We start from the raw sequence: 15,974 nt of genomic DNA, 5'->3' as shown, positions 1-15,974 counted from the left end.
TGGGGATCTGTGAGTGCCCACTTGTGTTGGGATTGTCTTAAAAGAGCTTATTTCCAGCCTGGTCCCAAACATAGGACCACAAGAGACAGGCTTCTGGGGAGGGCAGTTTCTCTTCCTGTGGGGCTAGTTACTTGACAACCCTGTGACAGGCAGAACCCAGACTCAAAAGACATATCGTTTTTTTTTGTCTGTTCTGCACAGCTGCAGCAATGGATGAGGACAGTATGACCCTGACCATCACAGCCTTGTTCTGCCTTGGTGAGAAAGAAGGGAGAAGGTCTGGGAGGAACACCAAAACATAGCCACCCCTGGGTTCATCAGGAGACCCAAGGGGCTCAAGAGGATCTGAGGAGGAGAGAACCTGCTCAGGCTTCAGGGCAAAATCTCACATGGAACTCACTTCCAGGGCTGAGTCTGGAACCAAAGACCCAATTGCAGGCAGGTAAGTGTGTTCAAAGCTGTTCCACCACATCATGGGGAGAAGGGAACAGCCCTGGGCAGTAGAGATGGAAAAGAGCACATGTGGGTTGATGCTGAGGTGTCTGGCGGGAAATTGGCTCAGAGCTGGGATTGGATTGGGGGATGTCCTTGATCCCAGCCCCTGATTTCCTTGCAGGAACCCTCCCCAAACCCACCCTCTGGAATGAGCCAGGCTCTGTGAACACTTGGGAGAGGGCTGTGACTGTCTGGTGTGAGGGGACACTGGAGGCCAAAGAATACCATCTGTATAAAGAGAGAAGCCCAGCACCCGGGTCAAAACTGACTCTACTGCAACCCAAGAGTAAGGCCAAGTTCTCCTTCCCATCCATGTGAGAGAACTATGCAGGGCAATATCACTGTTACTGTCATAGCCCTGCTGGCTGTTGAAAGCACAGTGACCCCCTGGTACTGGTGATCACAGGTGAGAGGACAAACAGGAGTCCCAACCCCAGGTCCTGACTTCAGGAAGGGGGTCAGCTTCCAGAGCTGTCCCCCTCTCACAGCTCCACCCAGGGGATAATGTGGGAGGTGTGAGACCATTTGACACACTTCTTCCTTCTCTTTTAGGAGCCTACAGAACACCCAGAATCTCAGCCCTGTGGTGACCTCAGGAAGGACAGTGACTCAGCAGTGTGTCTCATGGCAGGAATTTGTCAGGTTCATTTTGACTCTGGAAGAAGAACACCAGCTCTCCTGGACTCAGAACTCACAGAATTTTCCCAAAGGGAAGTCCCAGGCTCTGTTCCTTGTGGGCCAAGTGAATCCAAACCAGAGGTGGACATTGAGATATTATGGCTGTCACAGAAACAACCTTCATTTGTGCTCAAATCCCAGTGACCCCCCTGGAGCTTCAAGTCTCAGCTGAGGAAACCCCAAACTTTCCTTTGAATGACCTCAGACTTGACATAGATCCCAAGGGAGGCCACTTGGTGTGTAGTAAACTGAAGGGAGCCAGGGTCCTGAACCCATTGACAGAGTGTGGGAGACAGGGGACCAGTGATATAGAAACTCAGAGAACAGTAGAAGTTAGAAATAGAGGTTCCAGAGGAGAGACAGGTCTTCATGTGGGTCCTCTGTCTTTCCGCTTTTCAAGGATCTGCTTAAATATCATCTGTAAGTACAACATTCTCTGTGCCATGTTTAGAATAGATATGCTTCCTTCTCACCTGCTTCCTTACAGGGACCCTCCCCAAATCCACCCTTTCAGCTGAATCAGGCTCTGTGATCACCTGGGGAAGCCCTGTGACCATTTCATGTAAGGGGACCCTGGATGCCAAAGAGCACCATCTGTATAAAGAGGGAAGCTCAGAGCCCTGGAAAAGACAGAACCTGCCACAGCCTAGGAACAAGACCAAGTTCTCCATCCAATCCATGATACAATATGATGTAGGGTGATATTACTGTTATTATCAAATCCAAGCTGGATTGTCAGAGCACAGTGACCCCCTTGAGCTGGTGGTAACAGGTGAGAAGATCCCCAGGGGCCCTGCTGCAGATTCTGTTCTCAAGACAGGTGTTGTTCTCAGAGGTGTCCCCCTCTCAAAGTCCTCCCAACCCTGGCTAGGGATAATGTGGGAGGTGTGAGCCAATTTAACACACTGTCTCCTTCTCTCTTAGAAGTCTACAACAAACCCTGCCTCTCAGCCCTACCATGCCCTGCGGTGACCTCAGGAAGGAATGTGACCCTCCAGTGTGCTTCACAGCAGGGTTATTTTGACAAAAGAAGGAGAACACAAGCTCTCCTGGGTCCTGGACTCACAGCGATACCCCAATGGGCATTTCCAGGTCCTCATCACTGTGGGACCTGTGAACACCAGCCACAGGTGAATGATCAGATGCTAAGGTTATTACAAGAGCCAACCTCAGGTGTGGTCAGAGCCTAGTGACCCCCTTGAACTACATATTTCAGGTAATGACACAAATCATTTTGGGGAGTCCAAACATGTTTCCATGAGCCCTACTTCTAGGGAACCCCAGTTGGAGCAGGCCTGAGAGGAGCTTGAGGACCTTGAGTCAGAGACCCAGAGTGTGACAGGCAGTGAGACATGCAGGCAGGATGGGAGGAGGGAGGTGTTTGGCAAGTAGCATCACCTCAGTTCCGGGTCATCTTCCTTCCAGGGGTGTCCAGAAAGCCATCACTCCTGACGAGGCAGGGTCCTGTTCTGTACCCTGGAGAGAATCTGACTCTTCAGTGTCACTCTGACATCATCTATGATGAATTTGCTCTATACAAGGAAGCCTGGGTATGACATCACCCAGTGACCTGGCCAGTAGCCCCTGGCTGGGCTTTTTCAGGTCACCTTCCCTCTGGGCCCTGTGAGTAGCTTCCATGGGGGCCAGTACAGCTGCTATGGTGCACACAGCCTCTCCTCTGAGTTGGACGGGAAGGCAGTAAAGAGAGCCACCGGCTGCCATCTGTGTGTCTGAAAAATTGTACAGGCACTAGAGTTATCAGAACAGGCCTGAAAATTCATCTAAAAACAAATAATAACTGAAGTCTAAAAATTATGAGCAAGAGTGGTCAGCTCCTAGTAACCCTGTGGACATCCTAAACACAGGTAAGATGCCAAGCAATATCAGTCAGACTTTAGGGGAGCTCCATGAATGGCCATGATCATGTGTGGGGGTGTCAGGGATGGAGACAGATAAGGAGGGTTGTGGAAATACAGGGTCAAAGAAACAATGTCAGCCAGAAAGGTCCCTAGTGGGACAGGTCTCTGCTCAGAATAAGGTGGGGCAGGCCCTCACACTCCTCCTTCTCTCTAGGACAGCTCCCTGACAAACTTTTGCTCTTGGTATAGCCAGGACCCACTGTGTCCCCAGGAGAAGATGTGACACTTATGTGTCAGTCAGAGAGACTGATGGACACTTTCTGTCTATCCAAGGAGGGATCCCCTACTGCATCTCAAATCAAAGTCCTGTGCGCAGCAGCACCAGGCAGAAATCTCCATGACGGTTGTGACCTCAGTCCTTGGGGGAACCTACAAGTGTTATAGGTCTTGAAGCTCATCCCCTTACCTGTTGTCACATCCTAGTGACCCCTTGGAGCTCGGGGTTTCAGGTGAGACACTCCTAACCCTGTCTTCTCTGAGACAAAGGACTCACTCTGGTCTGTGCTCCCTGGAAGCTCTGGACTGGAATAAGATTGTGGGGGCCTAGGGAGGACCAGGTAAAGGGTGCTTCATTCCTCAGAAAGAAGGAGGATAAGAGGGGTCTCCCAGGCATGTGCACCCCCTCCACCTCATTGGAATTGGGGAAAGGCTAGGTGGGCATAGGGAGGATCTTGGGGAGACCACAGGGTAGATGTAGGGGAGTGAGCAAAAACAGGATTCCTAAGAGGAGACCAAGCGCCTTACCATCCTCATGCCCTCATTCATAGGACCCTCTGTGAGATCCAGACCCCCACATTCAGGGCCCATCTGAACAGCTAGTGAGTCTCAGTGGCCTCTGAACAAGGAGTGTCCTGGGTCCCCAGGCTGCCTGGAGACATCTCAGGCCATCTAAATCTTAGTTTCTGTCTCAGCTCTACCTGTGTCCAGACATTTGAATATTAGAAAAAAATGTGGGCAAATACCCCTGAACCTCAGTGGCTCAGAGGCTGGACTGCATGAGGGTGGGGTCAAGTGAAGAGAGATGTTGAGGAACAGGCTGAGTGGAAAGCAGCCAGGCTAAGGTGGGAAGCAGGGAGCTCTAACCTCCCATCCACTCCCACAGGCCCTGAGCTTCAGCCCCTCATCCTCATAGGGAGAACCCCAGAACCATAAATGAGATCTATTGGGAGGTGTGATATAGAAGGAAGAAGCTGAGCTATGGGGTTAATGCAGCCTCCCCTAGAGACATGGACTTGGACAAGACTTTCTCCCATGTGGGCCTCAATTTCTCCAAGTATAAAGGAGAGACTTGGTCCAGAACTTCAAGGTCCTTGAAGTGCTTAACATTGTAGCACTCATGGTAGAGGAGACCTCCTAAGCCTGTCAGGTCTACCACAGTGATAGTGACATTGTGAGGGAGGGGGAGTGGTACAGTGACAGTGACATTGTGGAGGGAGGGGCACAAGACTGTGGTGACATTGTGCAGGGAGGGGCACAGGGCTGTGCCAGTGGTGTTCAGTCTTTTTCCCTCCAGCTCAGGGGGCTCAGATCTGGCAGAGAAAACAAGGCTGGAAGTCAGATATCCCAGGTCCAACAACAGTTCTGCTACTTCCTGCTGGTGATCTGGGGCAGATGATTCACCTCCCTTAGCCTCAGTTTCCACCTCTGCAAACTGGTTGGGTGGGAGTGACAATGCCATATTGCAGGAGTGTGATGGTCAGAGGAGAAGTTTACAAATACTCAGCATGGGCCTGGTACACAGTAGGTGCTCAGTTAAGCAACATTGTACCTTCTTCATGGTATCTCTTATCCCCAAGGACTGGAGGGATACCAAAAATTTCTCATTGGGGTCTCAGTGGCCATTTCTGATGCTCTTCCTCCTCCTCCTCCTCCTCCTCCTCCTATTCCTCCTCCTCCTCCTCCTAATCTTTATCCTCAGTCACCAGTGTCAGGGCAAAGGAAGGAGGTCAGGTGAGTATGGAGTGGGTGACCTGGGCCTCAGTGTGGGTGGGATCTCTCAAGGGCCAGTCAAGGGTGGACTCTGCGCAGGAGACACAGGGAAACCATCCAGGTTTGAACAAGACAGCTTAGAAATCCTTCTGCAGAATCTCAGATCAGAAAACCTAGAACAGGAGATAATACATGATCCTGGTACCTTTGCAAATTTTAGGAATTTGCTGAGCTTTTCCATTCCAAAAATATGTGGACAACTATCCAGTATTTTTAAAATCCTTGTCCTCCCCTCAGGGGTCCTGTGGGGTATGGCTCTGCCCTCCTGGCCAGAGAATCTGCCCTCCCACACAGCCCACATACACTCAGACTTCCTCCATCCTTCAGGGGCCATGGAGTCACTGACCAGGAACAGAAGCCCACAAAAGAGGTCACTCTTGCCCAAGGATCCAGACCTTCACCCACCTGTCATCCCTCGCTGACACCTGACACTTCCTTGTCTCCCCAGCTTCAGCCCAGCTGAAGAGGTTGTCCAGAAAGACAACCTCTGTGTGAAGAAGAGGTACCTTGAGAGGGACATGCCCAAAGGCTCAACACCATAGAGGGCAGAAGGGAGGGGCTGGTCTTCGGCTGAGTCAGAATGAACCCTACACTGTGGATCTGGAATGTTCCCTGGCTTTGTCTCCCATCAAGGACAGCAAAGGATCTGTGGTACTAGAAAACCCAGGACTCTGACAGGAGGTGACCCACATGTTCTTTTCCCACAGATGCCTCTGTGAAGGACACACAGCCTGATGATGGGGTAGAGATGGACATTCAGGTGAGAATGAATGTCCCTCTAGGGCACCCCCCACCTATAGGACACCAAGGTCTTCTCTTGTCCCTTATTCAAGGAAACCTCACTGACTTCCCCTCAGTTCTCAGCCACCTCCACAGCTGACCCCTCCCTTCTGGATCCTCCTGTCTCTCCCTGCTGTGTCCAACCTGTCTCCTGATTTTCTGTGACCATGTGACCCCCTCCCTTCTGTCCTGTCTCCAACTGCTGAACCTCTGTCCACAGCTCCTAGATCCCAGTAGAATATGAGTAAATAGCCCTCTCCACTACTTCACCCAGTGACCCAGAGGGGCCCCATTTTAACCAGCTGTTCACCTGCCCTAAGCTTCCCTCAGATTCAGGAGAGGAGGTGCAAGTAAATGTGGTGTCAGGAGTGCAAGTTCTGCCAGGGAAATTAAACAAAGACAAGAGAGCAGTGGGTAGAGAGGGCCAGTGTGAATTACAAGGGGAACTCTGACAAGCTGTCTTCTGAGAAGCAGCCCAGACTGGCCACACACAGGACTAGCAGACCAGCATCTGCAGGCAGGTGGCACAGCAAGTGCAAAGGTCCTGACGCAGGAAAATACTCTTTCAAGAAGATGAATCATGTGGCTGGGATCAAATGAGCAAGGGTCACAGTGTTAGGATGAGTGCTCAGAACTGAAGGAAGAGATTGAAGAGACTCAAGAGGTCTTAGAAAGCCCCCGAAGACCCCATCAGGAATGACATAATCTTCAAGTTTTGAAAGGATCGCTCAGGCCACAATGAAGAAAACTGGCTGTGGAGATCCAGGTGGAACCAGGAGGTTCTGTCTGATTCCCTGTCTCTATGCTGCAGGAATCACCTGATGAAGATTCCCAGAGAGTGACCTATGCCCAGGCGAACCACTCCAGACTTAGGACAGAGGGGCTGCTCCTCTTTCACACTGTCCAGGGAATTCTTGGGCAGGAGGGGACAGAGATGTGGACAGTCAGGTGAATCCTGTCCTCCACAGGTCCCAAGGTTCCTCAGTGCCAAGCACCTGCCTTCCCTCTCACTCTCTCCTCTCCAGGCTGCTGCATCAGAGGGTCCCCAGGATGTGACCTATGCCCAGCTTTGCAGCCTGACACTTAGAGAGGGGACAACTGCACCTCATTCCTCCCTGTCAGAGGAGCCCAGTTGAGAGCAGCGAGCTCACTCCTCTGGCGTCCACCAACGCAGGGAGTCCCTGACCCATTCCTCCATGCAGGGCCCTCAGGGGACATTGGATATGCCTTGGTAGAGACTAATGAGCCAGCCACCATGGGCACTCATGTACCACAAGGATCCTCTGGGAACTTGTGGGACTCACCTAATTCTGATTCTATAGTCAGAGATAACAGATTTCCCCATATTTTGGAAATAAAGCCAGAAACCTTTCGATAAAGAATGTGTGATGTGAGAAAACAGAACTGTAGTGAGAGGAGGTTTGAATTGGGTGATCATGTAACCATGACACAATAACTATGGAAATGGGAAATCACAGCTGTTAATAAATGAATAAGTAAAGAAAAAGATTTCTAAATCAATGTTCTTATCTATAATATTGAGAAAATGAAAAGAGAATAAAAACCTCTTGCAAATGAAGGCACAGGGAGGAAGTAATGTGACAACCATTGTTACTAATGAGGTCAAACACAAAAATAGATAAATATAAATAACACCCAAAAAGTTCATCTTAAAACACTAATGGCATTTGTAAGTTTCAGTCATAGTGACCCAGAAAGACAGAGAGAAGATGACATTTCCTCAGAGAACCACACAGCAGAGGCTGAGGACATATTCACTTGAAGAACAGAGCATATGAACATTTTATGTGCACAGATTAAAAAGGGACAAAATTTTCAGTATGTAGCGTACAAAATGGACACAAGCATAAGCACAATATTTGAATTGTTTTCTATGCCTTAAATGCCTCTGACTTTAGTCTATTTCTTCGTGTGTGAACGTCATGGAGTTACTTACACAAAGCCAGCCAGCACAGCTCACTGTCCATCCAGGCCATGTGGCTTAGCCTACAGCTCCTGAGCTGAAAACCCATGCAGGTTTCACTGGCTTAAACAATGCATGGAACAGTAATAAGAATTCATGTATCTAAAAGTATCTAAACTCAGTAAAGGTAAAGTAAATATGGCAGAGGATAAAAATTTTTCAGCTTCATTGCAATCTTACAGGACCACCATCTTATACACAGTTCAAGTTTGTTCTGTGGCACATGGTGTACATTGACTTCCTAATCAGAACATTTCCCACATTGACTCCAGTCTAGGGAGCTTCATTGGGGATTTCTTCCAAATGTTTTTCACTTGTGAAACACAAAAGCAAATACACATGTATGTGGATACACACCCCAAACCTAAATTTCACCTGAAAGTAGGAAAAGAGGAAATATACCCAAATGCATTTCATCAGGCAATGAAAAAGTTGATAAACTTGGCAAAGATTTTAGAAACTTGGAAAGTTGTAGGAAGATACCTTACATGAACTGAGAAGTCAATCCCTTAACAAATATCACCAATAAGGTTCATTAATGTATCAAAAAGACAGTACATGAGGACCATACTGGATTTTTTGTTGTCGATGGAAGGTTCATTTATTATTCAAGCTCAACTAATATATTTCAACCACTCACAGAATAATTTAAAACTTTCCATCTCAACCAATGCAAATGAATCTTTTGTCTGCTTTTCCCATCTTCTCATTTGCATGTCTTCTGCTTTTATTTCATTTATGTATTTATTTATTATTTATTTTGCAGTTCTGGAGTTTGAACTCATTGCCTCATGCTTGTGAGGCAGGCACTCTACCCTTGAGCCATGCCTCCAGAACATTCTGCTCTGCTTATTTTGAAGATAGTTTCTCAATTTTGCCTAGGCCAGCCTATAGCAATTCTATTTTAAGCTTCCCCAGGTAGTTAGGATAACTGGTGCAACAGCTTTCCCAGCCATTTTTTTGTTTTGTTTTGTTCCTGTTGAAATAGTGACTTGTGAATTTTTTACCCAGACTGGGCTCGAATCATGATCCTCCCAATCTCAGCCTTCTAAGTAGCTAGGATTACAGGTGAGAGTCATGGAGGACTGGCCAGTTGTCTCCTCTTGAGAAATGTCTGTTCAGGTTCTTTTCCTAGTTTTACTTGTTTGAGATGTCTGAGTGCTTTATGAACTTTGCAGATTCATCCTTTTGTAAATGTAGGTTTACAAATACTTCATCTCACACTATATGAGTGTCTCTTCACTCTTGACTGCTTCCCTTACTCTGCAGAGTTTGTTTGTGTGACATAACCCCCTTTGTCTATTTTGCTTCTGCTGCCTGTGCTTTGAGGCCCCCAGAACAATGTCATGCAGGGGTCCCTGTGCTTTTCCCAATAGCTTGCTGTTTCACATCCTACATTTAACTCTTGAATCTGTCTTGTGTTGACGTGTGTTGTATGAGGTTCCTACACTTTCCACATTCATTCTTCTGCATGTGAGGAACAAGTTTTCCCAGCACCATTGATGACCTTGGCATTTTCATCCAAAACCAATTGACCGTAAGTGCATGGACTTAGCCTGGGCTCTCTATTCTGCTCCAGTAAATGTAAGTGTGATTTTATGCCAGTTCCACACAGTAACCTTGTAATGGATTTTGAAGTAAAGTAGTGGGACAACCCCAGCTTTGTGTGTTTTCTCAGGATTGTTTGACTGTTGAGGGACTTTTTGTGATTTGGTGAAAATATTGGATTGTTTCTTCTGTTCCTGTGGAAAAAAAAGTCACTGAAATTTTCATGGGTATCATATTGTCTTTGTAGGTTGCTTTCATAGTATGGACGTCTTAACAATATCAGACTGATGGCATGGATCAAGGGGTTAGCACTCCTGCCTAGTAATTGTGAAGCCCTGAGCTCAAACCCCATTACTGCAAAAAATTGTTTGAAAAAGACAATAGCTAGGTCCTAATGTCTCATGCCTGTAATGCTAGCTACTTGGGAGGCTGAGATGAGAAGGGTCACAGTTTGAGGCTAGCCTGGGCAAATAATGAGTCCTAATCTCACCCAACAACTGGGTCAATGGTGTGGTCCTGATATCCCAGAAGCACAGGAAGCTGAGATAAGGATGATCATATGCCAGTCCATATTGGGGAAAAAGTTTGTGAGACTCTATCTAAATAAATGGAAAACAGCTAGGCTTGGTGGGACATGCCTGTCATCTCAGCAAACGTGGGAAGGGTAAAATTAGAGTACCATAGTCCAGGCTGGAAATTCTATCTCTAAAACAACCTGAGTAAAAAAAGCTGGAGGTGTGGCTGAATCAAGAGTGCACCTGCCTTGCAAGTGAGAAACCCTAAGTTCTAACTTCAGTTCCACTAAAATAAATAAATAAACACAGTATCAATTTCTCTTGTCAATTTTTCTACATTCATTTATGTCATCTTCATTTATTTCATGGTTTTCAGTGTGCACATCTGTCACTACTTGGATAAATTGCTCCGAAGTATTATGTTTTCTTTTGCAATTGTAAATAAAATTGTCATCTTGATTTCATTTGGAGACTTTGCTGTAAATGTGTGAAAAAGAAACTGACTTTTGTATTGATTTTGTGTCCTGCAACTTCACTGGGTTCATTTACCAGTTCTAATATTTAAAAATTTTTATTGACATAAATTTATTGTACATAAGAATGGGTTTCCTTGGCTCTGGATGTGTGGGTTTATTTCTGGATTTTCTGTTGTCTTCCACACGTGTTTGGTTTTGTGCCAGTACCATTCTGCTGTTGTTACTATAACTCTGTAGTGTAATTTGAACTCAGGTATTGTGATTCCTCCTGCATTGCTCCTTTTGTTCAGGATTGCTTTGGCTATTCAGGGTCTCTTGTGTTTAAATAATGATTTTCAGGATTTTTTCTCTATTACTATGAAAAATGACATTGGAATTTTGTTTGGGATTGCATTGACAATAATATGGCTATTTTCACAATGTAATTTCTGCCAACCCATGAGCATGGAGGAGTCTTTCTCTCTTCTAGTGTCTTCAGTTTAATCTCCAGTGATGCACAGTCTTCACTGTGGAGGTCTTTCATATCATTGGTTAGGTTTATCCCAGGCATTTCTAGAGGGAATTGTGAATAGGTTGATAGTCTCTAGGGTTTGATTCTGATTTATGTTCTGTCTTATGCTTGTTGGGAGAAGAATGAAAAGGAAAGGAAAATAAGGGAATGGAAGGGAAGGGAATGGAATAGAAGGGAAGGAAAAGAAAGAAAAAGATGGAAAAGTGGTCAGAGGCTTTTTTCCCAAAGCCAGAGCCGGACACACCTTGCTGGTTGTGCTGGGCACCATTTTCATGACTGTTAACTGCAATTCAAAGCTGATTTAAGGGTCTTCTTTGAATTTTATCTACACCTAATGTGATAGTGGTTATTATTTGGCTAGGAGCAATCAGAATTCTTCATGTGTGTCTCTAGCTTCTCAAAGAGGTTTATGAAATCATGGAGCTTAGGAGATCTGATTCCATTCCTTAGCCACCATTTTTTCCTCTATATCACATTTCTTAAGAGTGGTAGCCTGACCCATCCACCTCCAAGGTGAAGGTCAGGTGCTGTCAGGGACACACTTCTGTCTGGAGGCTCTGGGTGGATCTGCGTCCTGGTCTTTTCAGCTTCAGGAGTCTGCTGGGTTCCATGGCCCTTGGCTCTCATCTTCCTTTCATCACCAAATAAATCTTTCTCTGACCCTGACCATCTGTGTTTCAGAAGCTTTTACTCTTAAAGCTTCTTGTCACTTGCACACCCATGTTTATTGCAGCACTATTCACAATAGCCAAGTTATGGAAACAGCCAAGATGCCCCAGTACTGACGAATGGATTAAGAAAATGTGGTATTTATACACAATGGAATTCTACTCAACAATGAAGAATGAAATCTTATCATTCACAAGTAAATGGATAGAACTGGAGAACATCATCCTGAATGAAGTTAGCCAGGCTCAGAAGACCAATAATCAAATGTTTTCCCTCATATGTGGGCTTTAGATCAAGGGCAAATACAGCAAAGGGATTGGACTTTGGTCACATGATAAGGAGAGAGCACACAAAGGAGGTATGAGGATAGGTAAGGAACCCAAAAAATGTGATAGAATTTGATGTCCTCAATGCAAAGGAACTAATGCAGAAACTTTAATGCGACAGAGCCCAATAGAAGAAGGAGACCAGGAACTAGAGAAAAGGTCAGTTCAAGAAGAGTCATCTTAGAATGTGACACATATGTACATGAAAGTAATGCAAGGAATCTCTCTGTATAGCTATCTCAACTAGCAAAACCCTTTGTCCTTTGTATTATTGTTTATACTCTCTCTTCAACAAAATTAGAGATAAAGGCAAAACAGTTTCTGCCTGGAAGTGAAGTGGTGAGGGAGAAAGGAGGGTGTGTGGGGAAGGGGGGAGAAATGACCCAAACATTGTATGCACATATGAATAAATGAAAAAAAACCTCTGGTAATGACATTAGGTGACATCAGCATAGTCCAAGATGATTTCTCCCCATTTCAAGAACCTGAGCTTAGTCACCTCTGCAAAGTTTCTGTTGTCACGAATGTAAGCCACTGATAGGTCACATCCACATGGAGAACAATTTCCCTCTGGAACTTTTCCCCTCCTCCATTGACTTTGCCAATACAACAAGGGAGGAGCAATGTCCCCAACGTATGAGCCTTTACTAAATCCAGTCAGAACATGAACCTAACTTGGGAGGAAACTTGGAGTCACAACTGAGAGTCATCTTCCTCAATGTCACATAACATGTAACTCAAAATTGTTTGTGGATGTGTATGAATTGAAAAATATACGTCTTCAATTAAAATGAAAATTCTTCATTCTTTCCAATCAGATGTACAATGAATGTCTATGCAGGCTCAATTTCTGTATCAGATGCACTCAGGGGTCAATTAGAGGTGATCAGTCCTGAAATAATTTTATTTCATCTCATGTGCTGAGGTCCACTCATGGGAGGACTTTCTTCATGACAGTTTGCAATGCTTCCCTCTTCCTCACAGGATTACTTCATTTAGATAAATCAAATTCACTATTGATATCAGATCTACACATCAGCTCCCTTACCACCTGCAAATCCAAGTCCACAAAACAGGTGATATATCTTGCCCTGTCATCCTGTTTCAAGCATTTCTATCATGAAATTAATCCTAGTAATTTCAGATTTATTTGTGCAGTAATTTTTACTCATTCAGTTGTTTCCTCTGACAATAGACCTTCCACAGGGGAGAGAGCACATGTGCTTTGTTCAACATCAGCTGTTCATCTTCTGGGGTGGCCCTAGGTTGACTTCTAAAGTATTAAATAAAGGGCATAAGATTTACAGAATGGGGAATAGAAGAATCAATAAGCCAGGCCCAACCAGAAGACCTGCCTGGGTGAGGAGAGGAAAGCTAAGTGGTCAGAGAAGGGATGGAGTCACTGAAGAAAGACAGTGCACTGCCAGGATCCATCCTATCATGCATCACTGAGAAGGCAAGGCTTTAGTCACAGACGTGAATACAGGTGGTTTATCTGGGATACAAGAATGAGGGAGGTGGGTTGAGAAGTGAGAATGGGGAAGTGGGATGGGGAAAGAGAAAAGAAAGGGAGCTCATGAGGTCAGGGTGCACTTGAGGTCTCTGCAGTAAGAATGGGGAAAGTCCACACCAGCATATCCAAAGGTCACAAAATTCCATGTGAATCTTCTTCAAAGAGGACCTGCCTGGGAACATGTTCATGGATTCCCACTCCCCAGTGCTTGGACTGTCAACCAAGACTTGTTAGAGTCTTCACTGTTTGGGACAGAAATCATTTGTATATGCTCCTTACACACAGATGTGAGCATCTCATGGAAAGAATTCTGTCTACATGATTCTGAGACATACTGAACCATTGACCAAACCCAATATTAAGGCAACAGAGACACAAAGGGACATACAATGTAGAACTTAACATATGTGCTTAAATGCAAAGCTCAGTGGTGTTAATGCAGGGCCTGGTGATTTGATGTTTACTTTTTGTGTAAACCTCTGCTTTTTTGCCTTTTGGACAAAGAGATGAAAGTTATTTTCCATTTACTTGCTGTTCATCTATGTCCACCAAGCCTAAGTTTCAGATCTAAAATTAGAAGCCCTTCTGATCCTTTTAAGGAGAATGAATCAGAAACATTAGTAACCATGACCTAGAACAGACCACAGTCCAGGTCACCCCAGGCCGCAGCCAGTGGAATTGGGGCTCATGGGGACTGGGCAGTCACAGAGTCTAGAAAAGCAGCTATGCAGTGAACCCACACTGGACCCTGTGTTTGTTTCTTTCTGTCCTGGATTTAGTTTTTTCTTCTTAAAACATTTACTTATTTTTGTTGCATTTTACATCTACTAGACAAAAAATTATACTTATTTATGGGGCCAATGTAATGTTATGATATATGGATACATGGTAACTTATAAAAAGTAATTGTCATTATATATATAAAGTTAGCTTTCATCCTTCTACATACACACACATATGGATCTTAATTATTAATGTAAAAGATGGGAAATGGCATATGATATGAGTAAAAATTACTAAAATTGCTAAATTAGAATTATTTTAAAAATATTATGAAGTCCATTGAATATATGAAAAACTGTTCAACTTTAATTGTATCCAAACAGAAATGCAAAGCTAGACTAAATCAGAATGCAACTTTACCTATTTGGATATAATCAGAAACTTCCTAACTTACTGCTTTTCAGAATTCTTTGAATTAACAGACTGCAACTACACTGTTAGTAGGAATATTGAGGGAAAACTGTCAATATCGACCAAACAGTGTGTGCATTCATGCTTTTGCTCCAGGAAATGTCTTCAAGCAATTTTCTGAAGTCATGCATCCACAATAAGGAAATCTATACCCCAAGGCTGTTAATGGAAGCATTGCTTGTACTTGTGAACTACTGGGAAAAAACCTGGAATATACCCCAAAGTAGATAGTCTACATGAACTCAGGTTCTTACACGAAATGGAGTCACATACCTCTGTGAAGGAAAAGAAGAAAATTTCCATTGTATGGAGAATGCTCCCTAGTGTGCTTCCAAGTGAAAAGAACAAATAAAAAGACAAGAAAAGTGATCCTGGGGAAAAGTCAACATGGATGAGAGAATCAGGAGGAAGTAAGAAACCTGGAGACACATGCCTGATGAGAGAGGGAAGCATGAGAAGCATCAACTATTCTCCACAGACAGCTGAAGGAATGGATTGCTACAATGTGTTTATGCATAAATGATACATTTGGAAGCCATGAAAGCTTTGGCTACTGTGGTCCTTTAAGTGAAAGTTGAATGGAGAACATGACGTTTACACTCTCTCAAAGTATCTCATTACAAACAAATGTCCAATTATGAAAGACAAAGAACAGCTTTAACTTGGAGAAACCTGGTGGATGCCAAATCAGTCAAGGTGTCAAACCAAACCTCCCCAGTGAGGAACAGAAGACAGCATCACTTAGGTGTATTGCCCCCACGAACGAGACCACCAATCTAACCATGATTCATTATTGTTTAAGGTAATTTTAAAAAATTTATTAGCATATAATACTTGTACAGGGGGTAAACATTGTGATATTTACATATGTGCTTACAACATAACTTAATTAGATCTCCCTGCCCATCATTTTTCCTCCTTCTTCCTTGTCATAAAACAATTCTACCAGACTTCATTGTTCTATTTTCATAGACATGTACAAAGTACACCCACCATATTCATCCTCCTTCACCCTCTCCATCTACCCTATCTTCTCCCACTGATATCCTCCCTCCCACGGGATCTGTCTTAATTTCCTGTTCTTCATTTTTTAAGCATATATTGATTGTTCAAAGTGGTTACACCTTGGTATTTCACACACACATATATTGTGCTTTTATCAGATTTACAAACTCTATTACTTACTCATCATCGCCCTGTCCCCTTTTATTCAGCAACTTACAGTGCATTACCTTATGCCATCTCCACACTGAGTGCATTCTGTATCAGTGTTGGTCATAACTCATTTTTTTTCCTCTTTCACCTGCCCATAAGCCCCTGAGACAGAGCCACTGATGAAATCATGTTCTGTCTCAATCATGTTTTCTCTTCATGTGT

The 15,974-nt window shown here is 44.5% G+C and overlaps 1 pseudogene; it reads left to right on the top strand.

The window, feature by feature from the left end:
- Positions 1 to 224: 224 nt before the first annotated feature.
- Positions 225 to 3,903, top strand: LOC109675640 (leukocyte immunoglobulin-like receptor subfamily A member 6; annotated as a pseudogene).
- Positions 3,904 to 15,974: the final 12,071 nt, after the last annotated feature.

The sequence above is a fragment of the Castor canadensis genome, chromosome 16, assembly GCF_047511655.1.
Source record: "Castor canadensis chromosome 16, mCasCan1.hap1v2, whole genome shotgun sequence".
Classification (NCBI taxonomy): domain Eukaryota; kingdom Metazoa; phylum Chordata; class Mammalia; order Rodentia; family Castoridae; genus Castor; species Castor canadensis.
The sequence above is the reverse complement of the archived record's forward strand: the minus strand, read 5'-3'. Positions and strand labels throughout refer to the sequence as shown.